Source organism: Chlorocebus sabaeus, chromosome 16, assembly GCF_047675955.1.
Source record: "Chlorocebus sabaeus isolate Y175 chromosome 16, mChlSab1.0.hap1, whole genome shotgun sequence".
Classification (NCBI taxonomy): domain Eukaryota; kingdom Metazoa; phylum Chordata; class Mammalia; order Primates; family Cercopithecidae; genus Chlorocebus; species Chlorocebus sabaeus.
Window position 1 is genome coordinate 8,060,851 of NC_132919.1, and position 12,435 is coordinate 8,073,285.

The window sequence follows — 12,435 nt, forward strand, 5'->3', positions numbered from 1 at the left end:
AGGTTGCAGGGAGTCGAGATCGCACCACTGCACTCCAGCCTGGGTGACAGAGCTAGACTCCATCTCGGGGGGAAAAAAAAAAAAAGCCAGTTGTGGTGGCAGGTACCTGTAGTCCCAGCTACTCAGGAGGCTGAGTGAGGCACAAGAATTGCTTAAACCTGGGAGTGTTGCAGTGAGCTGAGATCACGCCACTGCACTCCAGCCTGGGCAATACAACAAGAATCTGTCTAAAAAAAAAAAAAACAAAAAAAGACCCAATTTTTCCTCTGCCCTCACACCGCAGCAATCAACACAGGAGACTTCTGTGACCACATGTGTGGGGATTTCACTCCACCACCAGGCAAGCAATCGTTCTGCAGCAGCCATCAGCTGGGAGTCTTCCAATTCGATTCTGACGCTATCTACCTGCAGAGAGCATCAGATCCACAGGTTGAGGGCTTAGTCCCACAAGACTGCCCCTCACTTTGGATGCCAACTGCAAGCCTCAGGTTGTTTTACCTGTCCTCATGACGAACTGGGTATAAGTTGGGGTTTCTACAATTCCCTCTTTATGTTCAATGAATTTGCTAGAGTGGCTCACAGAACTCAGGGAAAAATGTTCACTGGTTTATTATAAAGGATTTTTTTTTTTTTTTTTTTTTTTTTTTTTTTTGAGATGGAGTGTCTCTGCCGCCCAGGCTGGAGTGCAGTGGCGCAATCTCGACTCACTGCAAGCTCCGCCTCCCGGATTCAAGTGATTTTCCTGCCTCAGCCTCCCCAGTAGCTGTGACTACAGGAGCCCGCCACCACGCCTGGCTAATTTTTGTATTTTTAGTAGACATGGAGTTTCACCACGTTGGCCAGGCTTGTCTTGAACTCCCATCCTTGTGATCCATCCGCTTCGGTCTCCCAAAGTGCTGGGATTACAAGCGTGAGTCACTGTGCCTGGCCCATTTTGTTTTTTTTTTTAAGACAAGGTCTCTTTTGTCCGAGGCATGCACACTTACTGCACAATCATAGCTCATTGCAGCCTCAGAACAAGTTTGGACTAGGTTACACCAATTCGCTTCTTTAATCTATCAATTTACCTTTAACCGCCCGCACATCAACATAGTGAAATATGTCTCATGTATTTGCATTGCCATTGTCTCTTCTGTGGAGAGGAGGGAGGAGGCAGAGATGGGTGGTCATCAACGGGGACTTAAGCTTTGCCTTTAATGTTCTAAGGATTTTAGAAGGTGTATGGAATCATGGAACTCTTTGCAGGATTAAATATTAATGATAAATAATCTCTAAAAAGAAGGTGTGGTAGCAGAGGGCGCAGGCTTGTGCTAGCAGGCAGTTTCTGATCCCTTTGAAGCTTATGACGAGGTTCGGAAAGTAAATCTTCCTCCCCTAAAGTAGGATGTTGGGGCCCAAGAGGAAGAACTCTATGGTGCAAGGAATCTGAGACAGCCCAGCAATTCTACTCCTAAGTATATATGTAAAAGAATTGGCCGGGTGCGGTGGCTCAAGCCTGTAATCCCAGCACTTTGGGAGGCCGAGACGGGCGGATCACGAGGTCAGGAGATCGAGACCATCCTGGCTAACACGGTGAAACCCCGTCTCTACTAAAAAATACAAAAAACTAGCCGGGTGAGGTGGTGGACGCCTGTAGTCCCAGCTACTTGGGAGGCTGAGGCAGGAGAATGGTGTGAACCCGGGAGGCGGAGCTTGCAGTGAGCTGAGATCTGGCCACTGCACTCCAGTCTGGGCGACAGTGAGACTCCGTCTCAAAAAAAAAAAAAAAACAAAAAACAAAAAAAAGAATTGGGCCAGGCGGCAGTGGCTCACACCTGTAATCCCAGCACTTTGGGAGGCCGAGGCGGGTGGCTCACAAGGTCAGGAGATCAAGACCAGTCTGGCCAACATAGTGAAATCCCGTCTCTACTAAAAATACAAAAATTAGCCAGGCGTGATGGCGGGCGCCTGTAGTCCCAGTTACTCCAGAGGCTGAGGGAGGAGAATCGCTTTAACCTGGAAGGCGGAGGTTGCAGTGAACCGAGATCACGCCACTGCATTCCAGTCTGGGTGACAGAGCGAGACTCCCAGCTCAAAAAAAAAAAAAAAATTGAAAGGAAGTGTCATAAATATTCAGAACCAGCATTATTCACAACAGCCAAAAGTTGGAAGAAATTCAAATTAGTCCTAAGAGGAATGAAGTACTGATATCTTGTTTCATGGAAACCATGAAAACACTATGAGCAAAAGAGGCTAAGCTGAGCACTGTGGCTCATGGCTGTAGTTCCAGCACTTTGGAAGGCTAAAGTCGGCAGATCCCTTGAGCCCAGAAGTTCCAGACTTGCCTGGGCAACATGGCGAAATCCGGTCTCTACAAAAAATACAAAAATTAGCTGGATGTGGTGGTGCACACTTGTAGTCTCAACTGCTCAGGAGGCTGAGGCAGGAGGCTTGCTTAAGTCCAGGAGTTCGAGGCTGTAGTAAGCAGTGATCATGCTACTGCACTCCAGCCTTGGCAACACAGCAAGACCCTCTCTCTTAAAAAAAAAAAAGAAAAGAAAGAAAAAGAAAAATGTCCGTGTGTGCTGGCTTACACCTGCCATCTCAGCACTTTGGGATGCTGAGGCAGGAGGATCACTTGAGGTCAGGAGTTCGAGACCAGCTTGACCAACATGGCGAAACCCCGACTCTACTAAAAATACAAAAATTAGCTGGGTGTGGTGGTGGGCGCCTGTAGTCCCGGCTACTCAGGAGGCTGAGGCAGGAAAACTGTTAAACCCAAGAGGCACAGGTTGCAGTGAGCTGAGATCGTGCCATTGCTCTCCAGCCTGGGCAACAGAGCAAGAGTCAAAAGAAAAAGAAAAGAAAAGAAAGCTAGATAGAAAGTTCACATATTATATGATTGCATTTACATGCGATATCCAGCATAATATCCAGCATAAGCAAATCCATTGGGACAGAAACAGATTAGCGGTTTCCAGAGACTAGGGGGAGGGAGAAGGGGGAATCCAGAGTGAGTGCCAATGGATAGAGGGTTTCTTTTTGGGCGTGATTAAAATGTTCTGGAATTAAATAGTGATTATTGATCCATCACTACGAGAATATACCAGAAACCCTTAATTACTTTAAAATGGTTAAAATGGTAAAATTTATGTTAAGTATAAACCACAAAAAAATTATAAAATATCTTTTTTTTTTTTTTTTTTTTTTTGAGATGCGGTCTTGCTCTGTTGCCCAGACTGGAGTGCAGTGGCATGATTTCAGCTCACCACAACCTCTGCCTCCCAGGTTCAAGTGATTCTCCTGCCTCAGTTTACCAAGTAGCTGGGACTACAGGCATGTGCCACCATACCCAGCTAATTTTTATGTTTTTAGTAGAGATAAGGTTTCACCATGTCGGTCAGGCTGTTCTCAAACTCCTGACCTCGTGATCCGCCTGCTGCAGCCTCCCAAAGTACTGAGGTTACAGGCATGAGCCACCACGTCCAGCTCTTTTTTATTTTTTATTATTATTATTTTGAAATGGAGTTTCACTCTTGTGGCCCAGGCTGGAGTGCAGTAGCGCAATCTCCGTTCACTGCAACCTCTGCCTCCCAGGTTCAAGCAATTCTTCTGCCTCAGCTTCCGAGTAGCTGGGATTACAGGCGCCTGCCACCATTCCAGCTAAACTTTTTTTTTTTTTTTTTTTTTGAGACAGAGTGTCGCTCTTGTTGCCCAGGCTGGAGTGCAATGGGGCGATCTCGGTTCACTGCAACCTCTGCCTCCCGGGATTACAGGCATGCGTCACCATGCCTGGCTATTAGTACAGACGGGGTTTCGTCATTTTGACCAGACTGGTCTCGAACTCCTGACCTCAGGTGATCCACCCACCTTGGCCCCCAAAGTGCTGGGATTATAGGCATGAACCGCCACACCTGTCCAGGCATACACGTGAAAGGCACTTATGTGAGTACTATTAAATTAGTCAAATCTTAACACATTTTCTTTGTTTGTTTCTGATGTTTTTAAAAAATGAAGTAAAAGGCGTGGAGTTCTAGTGTAAAATTTCAAGAATTAGGCCAGGAGCTGTGGCTCACGCCTATAATCCCAGCACTTTGGGAGGCCGAGGCGGGTGGATCACGAGGTCAGGAGATCAAGACCATCCTGGCTAAGATGGTGAAACCCCGTCTCTACTAAAAACACACAAAAAATTAGCCGGGTGTGGTGGCAGGTGCCTGTAGTCCCAGCTACTCGGGAGGCTGAGGCAGGAGAATGGCATGAACCTGGGAGGCAGAGCTTTCAGTGAGCAGAGATCGCACAACTGAACTCCAGCCTGGGTGACAGAGCAAGACTCCGTCTCAAAAAAAAAAAAAAAAAAAATCAAGAATTAGATCTATGTATATTGTTTCTCTACCATTTTTTTCTGTAGTTGTTATGGATGAAATTGTGTCCCTCCAAAATCCATATGATAAGGCCTTAACACCCAAGGTAAATGTATTTCCAGACAGAGCCTTTAGGGAGGTAGTTAAGGTTAAATGAGGTCTTTTGAGTGAAGTCCTAATCCTGCAAGGCTGGCATCCTTAGGAGAAGAGGGAGAGACTCCAGAGCGCTCTCTTTCCCTGTCTGCACAGAGGAAAGGCCATGTGAGGACACTGCAAGATGGCAGCGTATAAAAGCCGGGAAGAGAGGCCTTAGCAGACACAAACCCTGTAAACATCTTGATCTTGGACTTTGAGCCTCCAGAAGAGTGAGAAAATAGATGTCTGTTGTTTAAGCCACCCAGTCTGTGGCATTTTGTTATATAGTAGTCTGAGCAGACCAATACAGATTTTAAGGTCAGTGGAAAACTACAAGCACTCAATTCAGGTAGGATTACTAGTGACTTAGACCCTTCAGGAACAAGGTTTGGGTCTCCCTACCAGGGAAAGAACCAGGACCAGTTGAGGGGCTTGCTGAAGACAATGGAAAGACAAAATGGGTAGTAGAAGCAGCTACTTAGGCCAGGTGCGGTGGGTCACACCTATATTCCCAACACTTTAGGAAGCTGAGGTGGGAGGATCACCTGATGTCAGGAGTTCGAGACCAGCCTGGCCACCATGATGAAACCCCGTCTCTACTAAAAATATTAAAAAAATGGCTGTGCATGGTAGCTCACGCCTGTAATCCCAGCACTTTGGGAGGCCGAGATAGGTGGATCACCTGCACTCTACTGCACCTGAGTGACAGAGTGAGACTCCATCTCAAAAAAAAAAAAAAAAAAAGAAGAAGCTAGTTATCAGCTGCCACTACATGACCAGTTAGAGAAATAAGGACTGTAAGTGTATTTCCTTTTTTTTTTTTTTGAGACAAAGCCTCACTCTGTCGCCCAGGTTGGAGAGTAATGGCACGATCTCAGCTCACTGCAACCTCCGCCTCCCAAGCTCAAGCGATTCTCCTGCCTCAGCCTCCCAAGTAGCTGGGATTCCAGGCATGTGCCACCATGCCTGGCTAATTTTTTTGTATTTTTGGTAGAGACGGGGTTTCACCATGTTGGCCAGGCTGGTCTCAAACTCCTGACCTCAGGTGATCTGCCCTCCTTGGTATCCCAAAGTGCTGGGATTATAGGCATGAGCCACCACACCTGGCTGTATTTCCTGTTTATTTTGTTACAAATGTATTTGTGTGTGTGTTTCAGCTAATAAATGTACACAAAATGATAGAATTAGGAAATGATCATTTTGCATCTCCTTATAAAATAACTAAAGCAGGCAAGGTTATCTGGCTGCCCTGGCAGTGAGAATGGTGGTGGGACTGCTGGGTAGCCAGCCTCACAGCCAGCTCTGCCTTAGGTCGCCAGAGTTTCTATGCTGTTACCTTGCTTAGGTCATCAGCAGTTCTTCAAGCACCGTTTCTGCAAGGACTGGTCAACTGTCTGCCTCTGTATCACCATGTCCAAGATACCTTGACCTCGTGATCCACCAGCCTCGGTCTCCCAAAGTGCTGGGATTATAGGCATGAGCCACCCCGCCCCACCGGTTTTGTTTTTCGATTTACTGGAAGCAGCCAAAAGGCACATGGTCCTGGGCTTCTAGTGACTGCTGGGAAGTCTGGAGAAAGGTAATATTTGTATTTAATATCCTTGTGTTCAGTGTTAAGTAAACATACATAGAACAGCAGAGATTATTAAAAACATTTAAAAAGGCTGGGCATGGTGGCTCACACCTGTAATCCCAGCACTTTGGGAGGCCCAGGCGGGCGGATCACCACAGGTTGGGAGTTCGAGACCAGCCTGACCAAAATGGAGACACCCCGTCTCTACTAAAAATACAAAATTAGCCGGGCGTGGTGGTGCATGCCTGTAATCCCAGCTACTCAGGATGCTGAGGCAGGAGAATCCTTTTGAACCCATGGCCGGAGCAGTTGCCGTGAGCTGAAATAGTGCCATTGCATTCCAGACTAGGCAACAAGAGAGAAACTCCATCTCAAGGGAAAAAAGATACAAACAAACAATAATAATTGTAAAAAATTCTTAAAAAATTTCCATACAACAGGAATTTTTTTAATTTTTAAATTTATTTTTACTTTTATAGACTTTAGGGGTACATGTGCAGTTTTGCCTCAGGGATATATCACATAGTGCTGAAAGTCTGTACCCAACTGAAATTGTACCCAACTTCTGAATAACGTTCACATTTGTCTCATTCCCCTCCTATCCTTCTACTGAGGTTTTTTTGTCCTGTCCCTAAAAATGTCACCGTAAATCTATTTGATTAGAGAAAACGATGTATCGTTTGACCCCGACGTGATTTGAACACGCAACCTTCTGATCTGGAGTCAGACGCGCTACCGTTGCGCCACGAGGCCTGCCCATCAGTGTGACTTGAGGGGTCTCTGGAACAGCAATAAGGGGCGGACTTTTGTCATGAAGCCGCATCTTTAAGATTTGTCAGCGCATTTCTGCGAGGCACCAGCTGACGAGATGTGGGCGCACGTACGTGGGAATTAAATTCATCCTCTGAATAAATAATAAAGAGGCAAATTGTGTTTAGGCGCATTTGACTTAGGGCCCAGTTCCTTAACTTGAATCACATTGAGCTCATTGAGCCCACTCTACAGAGAAGCGATTTTTATGCGTCTAGGACTCTTTTTTTTTTTTTTTTTCCTGGAGATGATAAATCATCATGGTGCCGCTGCAGTTCTTGCCCCCTGGAGAGATCTTAGATGTAATCCCAGCTCTGCCGGTGACTCAACTTCTTTGGACCTTGGTTTCCTCGTCTGTAGACTGGGCATAACCCTACAGGTTCATGTGGAGTGGCGCGCACTAGCGGTGAAGGTCACTCACAATTGCACCGGGCAGACGACAGCAGCCATTACTTTTACCTGGATCTCGCTGATGCTGTTTCCCTGGCTCCGCACGGGTCCAACCCGACTCATCGCAGTCAACATGAGGTATGAAAGGAAAGAGCGAGTACCTAAGCGTTGGTGGTATAGTGGTGAGCATAGCTGCCTTCCAAGCAGTTGACCCGGGTTCGATTCCCGGCCAACGCAAGCAAGGTTTGATTTTTTTTTTTTTTCCCCTCTTTTCCTTCTCGTGTTTTCTGGGCCCCACCATCGTTGAGGATTTTCGTGAGGTTTTCCTGAGGAACCTTCCTCTCCGAAAGAACCCGCTTTCCGCTACACCTGCGACCACTGCTGGACCACCGCGCTCCTGGCGGATGCGCCCTGCAAGCCCCTCCAGGTGAGAGCAGCCTGTCGGAATCTCGGCCCCGGGTTGCCTACTGTTCCCGGATCGCAGTGCGAATCCACAAAACGCAGGGAGGCGAAACGAAACAAAAGCCTGGGCTCTGCACCCTGGACGGCCGGGGGCCAAAGCTGCTTGCCCAGGTTCAAGCAGAGACTGGAAATGCGCACTGCCGTCAAGGAGGGAGCAAGCTAGATCAAGTCTGAGCACTAATGAACATATTGAGCGGAGGAGATAGTGGCCACTTAGGTACACGTTTGAACTCCAAGTTGCTCGAAGTAAAATGGAAACTTAGAATGCGAGCTGGAGAGGTAGGCCAAACTTTCCTCCCCTTCTCCTTTCCCTCTTTTTTCTAGCTCCATGACAGGGGCCAGGACGGATTTAATGAAAGCAAAATCATTGGGCTTCTCCCCGTCGGGGAATCGAACCCCGGTCTCCCGCGTGACAGGCGGGGATACTCACCACTATACTAACGAGGAGTGACCCGTCAGCGATACTCTCGGAATCCTTGTTCTGGGACTTTACACTCGGCTTGCTGACAGCAGAGGTCCTAAGGGTTCTGTTCTTCCAACCACTGAGAAACGCCTACCAGAAACTGTGGGTGTATTTCAGGCACCGATCGTCAGATGGAGTGACCGAAAGAGACAGAGCACCTCCAGGGCGGCAGAGAACCAAGTTCTGACAGTTCCTGGGCTCTCCCAAACACTGTCATCCCCAACTATAGATTGATGGGTGTCAATCAAACCGAAACCAGGCTGTGGTGGCGGAGTTGAGACACCACGCAGGAAGTCAGGAGGCAGAAAGGGAGCGTCCTGTCCAAGTCTGGGCGTGCCTCCTCTCTTCCTGACATACCAGGCGGGTCTGGGGACTGAGATTCTTTCTGTTTCCCCGGTGCCACAAAAGAACTTACTGTACATTGATGATTTCCAGTCAAGCCTCCTGCAGCGCTGGTCAGGTAACACATTCCTTGAAGACACTCTCGTTTCCGCAAAATGTAAACGAGGGCTCGTCCGGGATTTGAACCCGGGACCTCTCGCACCCGAAGCGAGAATCATACCCCTAGACCAACGAGCCGACGTACGAGTGCCACTGCGAACCGCCCTAGAGGTCGTGCCAGGCTAGCTGTAGTGCTGGGTCCACTATGCATGGTGGAACGGTCCTGGCGTGCGCTCAGGAACCAGCCTCCCCCAAGCCTAGTATTTTGGAGCACGGGTCTGGGAGTGCCTTGGCTCCGGGCGCGAGCTCCAACTCCTCCCAGGAAATAGCGTCGAGGAAGTGGGAGGGAGTGGCCTCGGCCTAGCCCCCGCGCCGCCCTGCAGGACTGCCTTGAACACCCGGGTTCCTGCTTCCTTTGGTCACCGACTCGATGCCATTCCGTAACCTGGGATCTTGACAATTCCCTCCTCCGCCTGCGGTCCTTGGACCTTGTCCTTCGTTGCAGAGCTTTGAAGAGAAGCGGTGGAGTTGCTTGCTTTCGGGACGGGTCGGAGACAGTTAATGAGCCTTGAAATCACTAGGGGAACACCGGTCCCCCGTGTTTGTCTATCCTCCTGGGCTAACGGGCAGGGCAAATCCCGGGCCAGAGCCGTTGATAGTCCACGGGTTCCCCAGACCGCGTGGCAGTGCCCAGGCGAGGGAAAGCAGGAACGATTTCTGGGGCCCAGGAGACCCACGGTGGAGGGCGTTATTGAGCTGGGTGACGAGTGGGACAGGCTTTCCACCCTGCAGTGGGGCAGGGCGCAAGGCCAGGCGACTAGTCTCGTGGCTTCTGGACTGTAAGATCAGGTTACCCCTACCCTCCAGTCTAACCTCTGCTCTCCAGTCCTTTCCTAGAATGGCCTAGAAGGAGACCTTCCTGCCTGCCTCCTAAAATCCCCCCTAAGGCTCTGAGGCAAGTGGCCGCATGAGTGTGGTCTAAGACCTGTAGACCTGGTTTGGGGACTTAGCAGTACTCCGGAGCTGCCCAGAGTCCCAGAAGATCTGGTGGGGTCAGTAGCAGACCACGTGTTCTGCCTTTCCTCAGCTCAGTGCTTGTTATGGGGAGTCCTCCCAGCGGGGTTCTGGCCTGCATCGGTCCTGGACCAGCCTGGTAGCATCTCTGGAACCATTTTGTTCTACACCCCAGTATGTGATTTGTGGGGCCAGGCCGTTCCTAACGCCCAACCCATAGATACATTGACGGGGCCTTCAGTGAAGGATTCAGCTCCTATTTGTCCTTTCCCGGGTGTCGCTGGGCAGACAGTGGGGAAGGGCAGCAGAAGTTAGCCCAGTCTTTCCCATTAGTGTCCCAAGTCTTTAAGGACGGGTAAAGAGGTTCTCAGGGCTGATCTGGCATCTCCTCCCCCATCCCTACCCTTTTCCAATTCCTGTCTCCCCCACCTTGGGCTCCAGCTTTCCTTTCTCTGCAAAATAATCCAGTCACCTCTTTCTTCCCTGGTCTCAAGAACTTAATCTCTGCAGAAGGGGAGGCCTAAATCCTTTATGACCCTTATGAAAGCTATGACCCTCTTCCCCCGGGGCAGTGGCTCACACCTGTAATCCCAGCACTTTGGGAGGCAGAGGCGGCTAGATCACAAAGTCAGGAGTTCAAGACCAGCCTGGCCAAAATGGTGAAACACCATCTCTACTAAATATACAAAAATTAGCCCGGCATGGTGGCGGGCGCCTGTAATCCCAGCTACTTGGGAGGCTGAGGTAGGAGAATTGCTCAAACCCAGGAGGCAGAGGTTGCAGTGAGTCAATATCATGCCACTGCACTCCAGTCTGGGTGACAGAGATTCCATCTCAAAAAAAAAAAAAAAGCTATGGCCCTCTTCCTAGACATGTATACAATCCAGAGAGTTCACACATACCCTGAAATCCCATCTGCATACCCCACACTTTTATTATTTTAAAAGTGCATACATAGACCCCACTTTTAGACCCATCTTACGTTGGTTTGTGGGCCATGGAATTGTGTCGAGAGCTTTCTGCCTATCTTCCAAGGAGGTTTAGGTCCTGCCAAGACCCCACAGATCCTATTTCTTGCCTTCTCTCCTGCATTTATTTCTACCTTAACCAGCCTAGCTTCAGTGCTCCAGAAGCATGCCCTGCCCTTCCATACCAGGCTTCCTAGGGACTCCCGAATGATGCTTTCTTGTCTCTGTCCACATGGCCTCAGGCTTCCGTACCCTCCTGCAGGAAACCTGGTGCCAGGCCAGGCCAGCCAGATCCCTGCTTACTCCTTACCCTGACATCCTGCTAGTGGAGAGGGATGGAGGTAACTGCATGTGGAAGACCAGTTAGAGAACCGCATCTAGAAGCTGTGCCAAATTTTAAATACTGTATATATAAATATATATTATATACTATATATATAACATACAATTATAAGCCACCAAACCCAAATAAACATAATGAAGAGCCAAACAAAACAAAGTGGCTCAGGTTCTAGGGAACGTCCTAGCGTAGGGAAAGAGGCCTGGAAGGTGGGCAGCCTCTTCCGTCAAGGGCAGCCGCCAGACCCAGTCCACCTGCACCAGTAGGGTGTGACACCAGTTGGGCAAAGTACCCTCAGGCCTATGCAGCATTTCTGCCCCAGTTAGAGAACCACCTTTTAGAGTGGCGATCTCATGGGAGTGGCAAGTCGACTCAGTAGGAAATTTGGGTGCTCTGAGTGCAGAACAGAAACTCTTGCACGTTGTGATATAAAAACAATCCATGAATTTACTAAGGGATGCGGATTCAGCCGCAAAACTACGCTATTTCAATTGAATAAAGGCACCGCTGGGATTCGAACCCAGGATCTCCTGTTTACTAGACAGGCGCTTTAACCAACTAAGCCACGGCGCCCAGGCTGCACTTAAAGATTTTGAAATTCGTCTACAAGAATATACTGCAGGGAACCTGGACCCAGTTTTTCCTTCAATTTCGAAAGAAGTTAATAATACATTTCAAACCAAAATCATAGCCTCCAAATCAAATTCTCGATTCTAGAATTCCTAGATGAGAGGTTTGGAGGGTGCCGACTGAATCATCCCGTCCTGGAGGAGAAATACGGTCAGAAAAATCTCACGTAGTCGGCAGGATTCGAACCTGCGCGGGGAGACCCCAATGGATTTCTAGTCCATCGCCTTAACCACTCGGCCACGACTACAAGGCCTCTTCTCTCACTTTCATCCAATGCCTTTCTTACTTCCCTTGACTGAAAAACATCTGCCACCAAGACGTTTCGAGGAAAGAAAAGACGCGGCGGTTGCACGGGAACCTTCCTTTCACCTGGGTGCTCAGAGGCACCTCCCTTCCAAACCTTCGGGAGAGGTGGTGATTCAGAGAATAAGAAGCAGTAGGTGCAATGTAATTCCGTTATCAGAAAGCAACGGGCTCTGGGCAGAAACTTCCGGGCAACAGCACCAAGGTTACAAAATAAACCACTCTCTGGCCCGTACGGGGCTCGAACCCGCGACCTTGGCGTTATTAGCACCACGCTCTAACCAACTGAGCTAACCGGCCAGTTGTTAATCACACCTACCTCGAATCTTAATATAGGCTATTACTGCCATAAAAGTGTGTAAAAGCCAACATGCAGGCTTAACTGTGCTCCAAAAGTCTCCCAAATATGAACAAATCCTAATAGCCAGGAAGAAATGGCCTCCCAGTAGCTCTGAAAGATGTGCCTCAGCTCATCTTTCCACCTCTCTACCTATCAGCCCCCAGTAAAGAAATGCGGCAACACCAGCCAAATGCATGGATAGCTCCAAAGAACTGCTCCTAGATCC

The 12,435-nt window shown here is 48.8% G+C and overlaps 1 long non-coding RNA gene and 7 other non-coding genes across 8 annotated transcripts; 1 reads left to right on the forward strand and 7 right to left on the reverse strand.

Annotated features, from left to right (window-relative positions):
- Positions 1-6,493: 6,493 nt before the first annotated feature.
- On the reverse strand, positions 6,494-8,660 carry LOC140708597 (uncharacterized). The gene is made up of 2 exons (XR_012088741.1): positions 8,589-8,660; positions 6,494-8,273 (listed from the first exon to the last, which is right to left on the reverse strand). It is a non-coding gene; the product is annotated as an uncharacterized lncRNA (long non-coding RNA).
- Positions 6,730-6,801, reverse strand: TRNAW-CCA (transfer RNA tryptophan (anticodon CCA)). The gene has a single exon. It is a non-coding gene; the product is annotated as a tRNA-Trp (tRNA).
- Positions 7,414-7,485, forward strand: TRNAG-UCC (transfer RNA glycine (anticodon UCC)). The gene has a single exon. It is a non-coding gene; the product is annotated as a tRNA-Gly (tRNA).
- Positions 8,086-8,157, reverse strand: TRNAD-GUC (transfer RNA aspartic acid (anticodon GUC)). Its single transcript has one exon. It is a non-coding gene; the product is annotated as a tRNA-Asp (tRNA).
- Positions 8,661-8,680: 20 nt separating the features above from the next.
- TRNAP-CGG (transfer RNA proline (anticodon CGG)) lies at positions 8,681-8,752 on the reverse strand. The gene has a single exon. It is a non-coding gene; the product is annotated as a tRNA-Pro (tRNA).
- A 2,683-nt stretch (positions 8,753-11,435) lies between these two features.
- On the reverse strand, positions 11,436-11,509 carry TRNAT-AGU (transfer RNA threonine (anticodon AGU)). Its single transcript has one exon. It is a non-coding gene; the product is annotated as a tRNA-Thr (tRNA).
- Positions 11,510-11,731: 222 nt separating this feature from the next.
- Positions 11,732-11,813, reverse strand: TRNAS-AGA (transfer RNA serine (anticodon AGA)). Its single transcript has one exon. It is a non-coding gene; the product is annotated as a tRNA-Ser (tRNA).
- Positions 11,814-12,095: 282 nt separating this feature from the next.
- On the reverse strand, positions 12,096-12,169 carry TRNAI-AAU (transfer RNA isoleucine (anticodon AAU)). The gene has a single exon. It is a non-coding gene; the product is annotated as a tRNA-Ile (tRNA).
- Between the last annotated feature and the right edge of the window lie 266 nt (positions 12,170-12,435).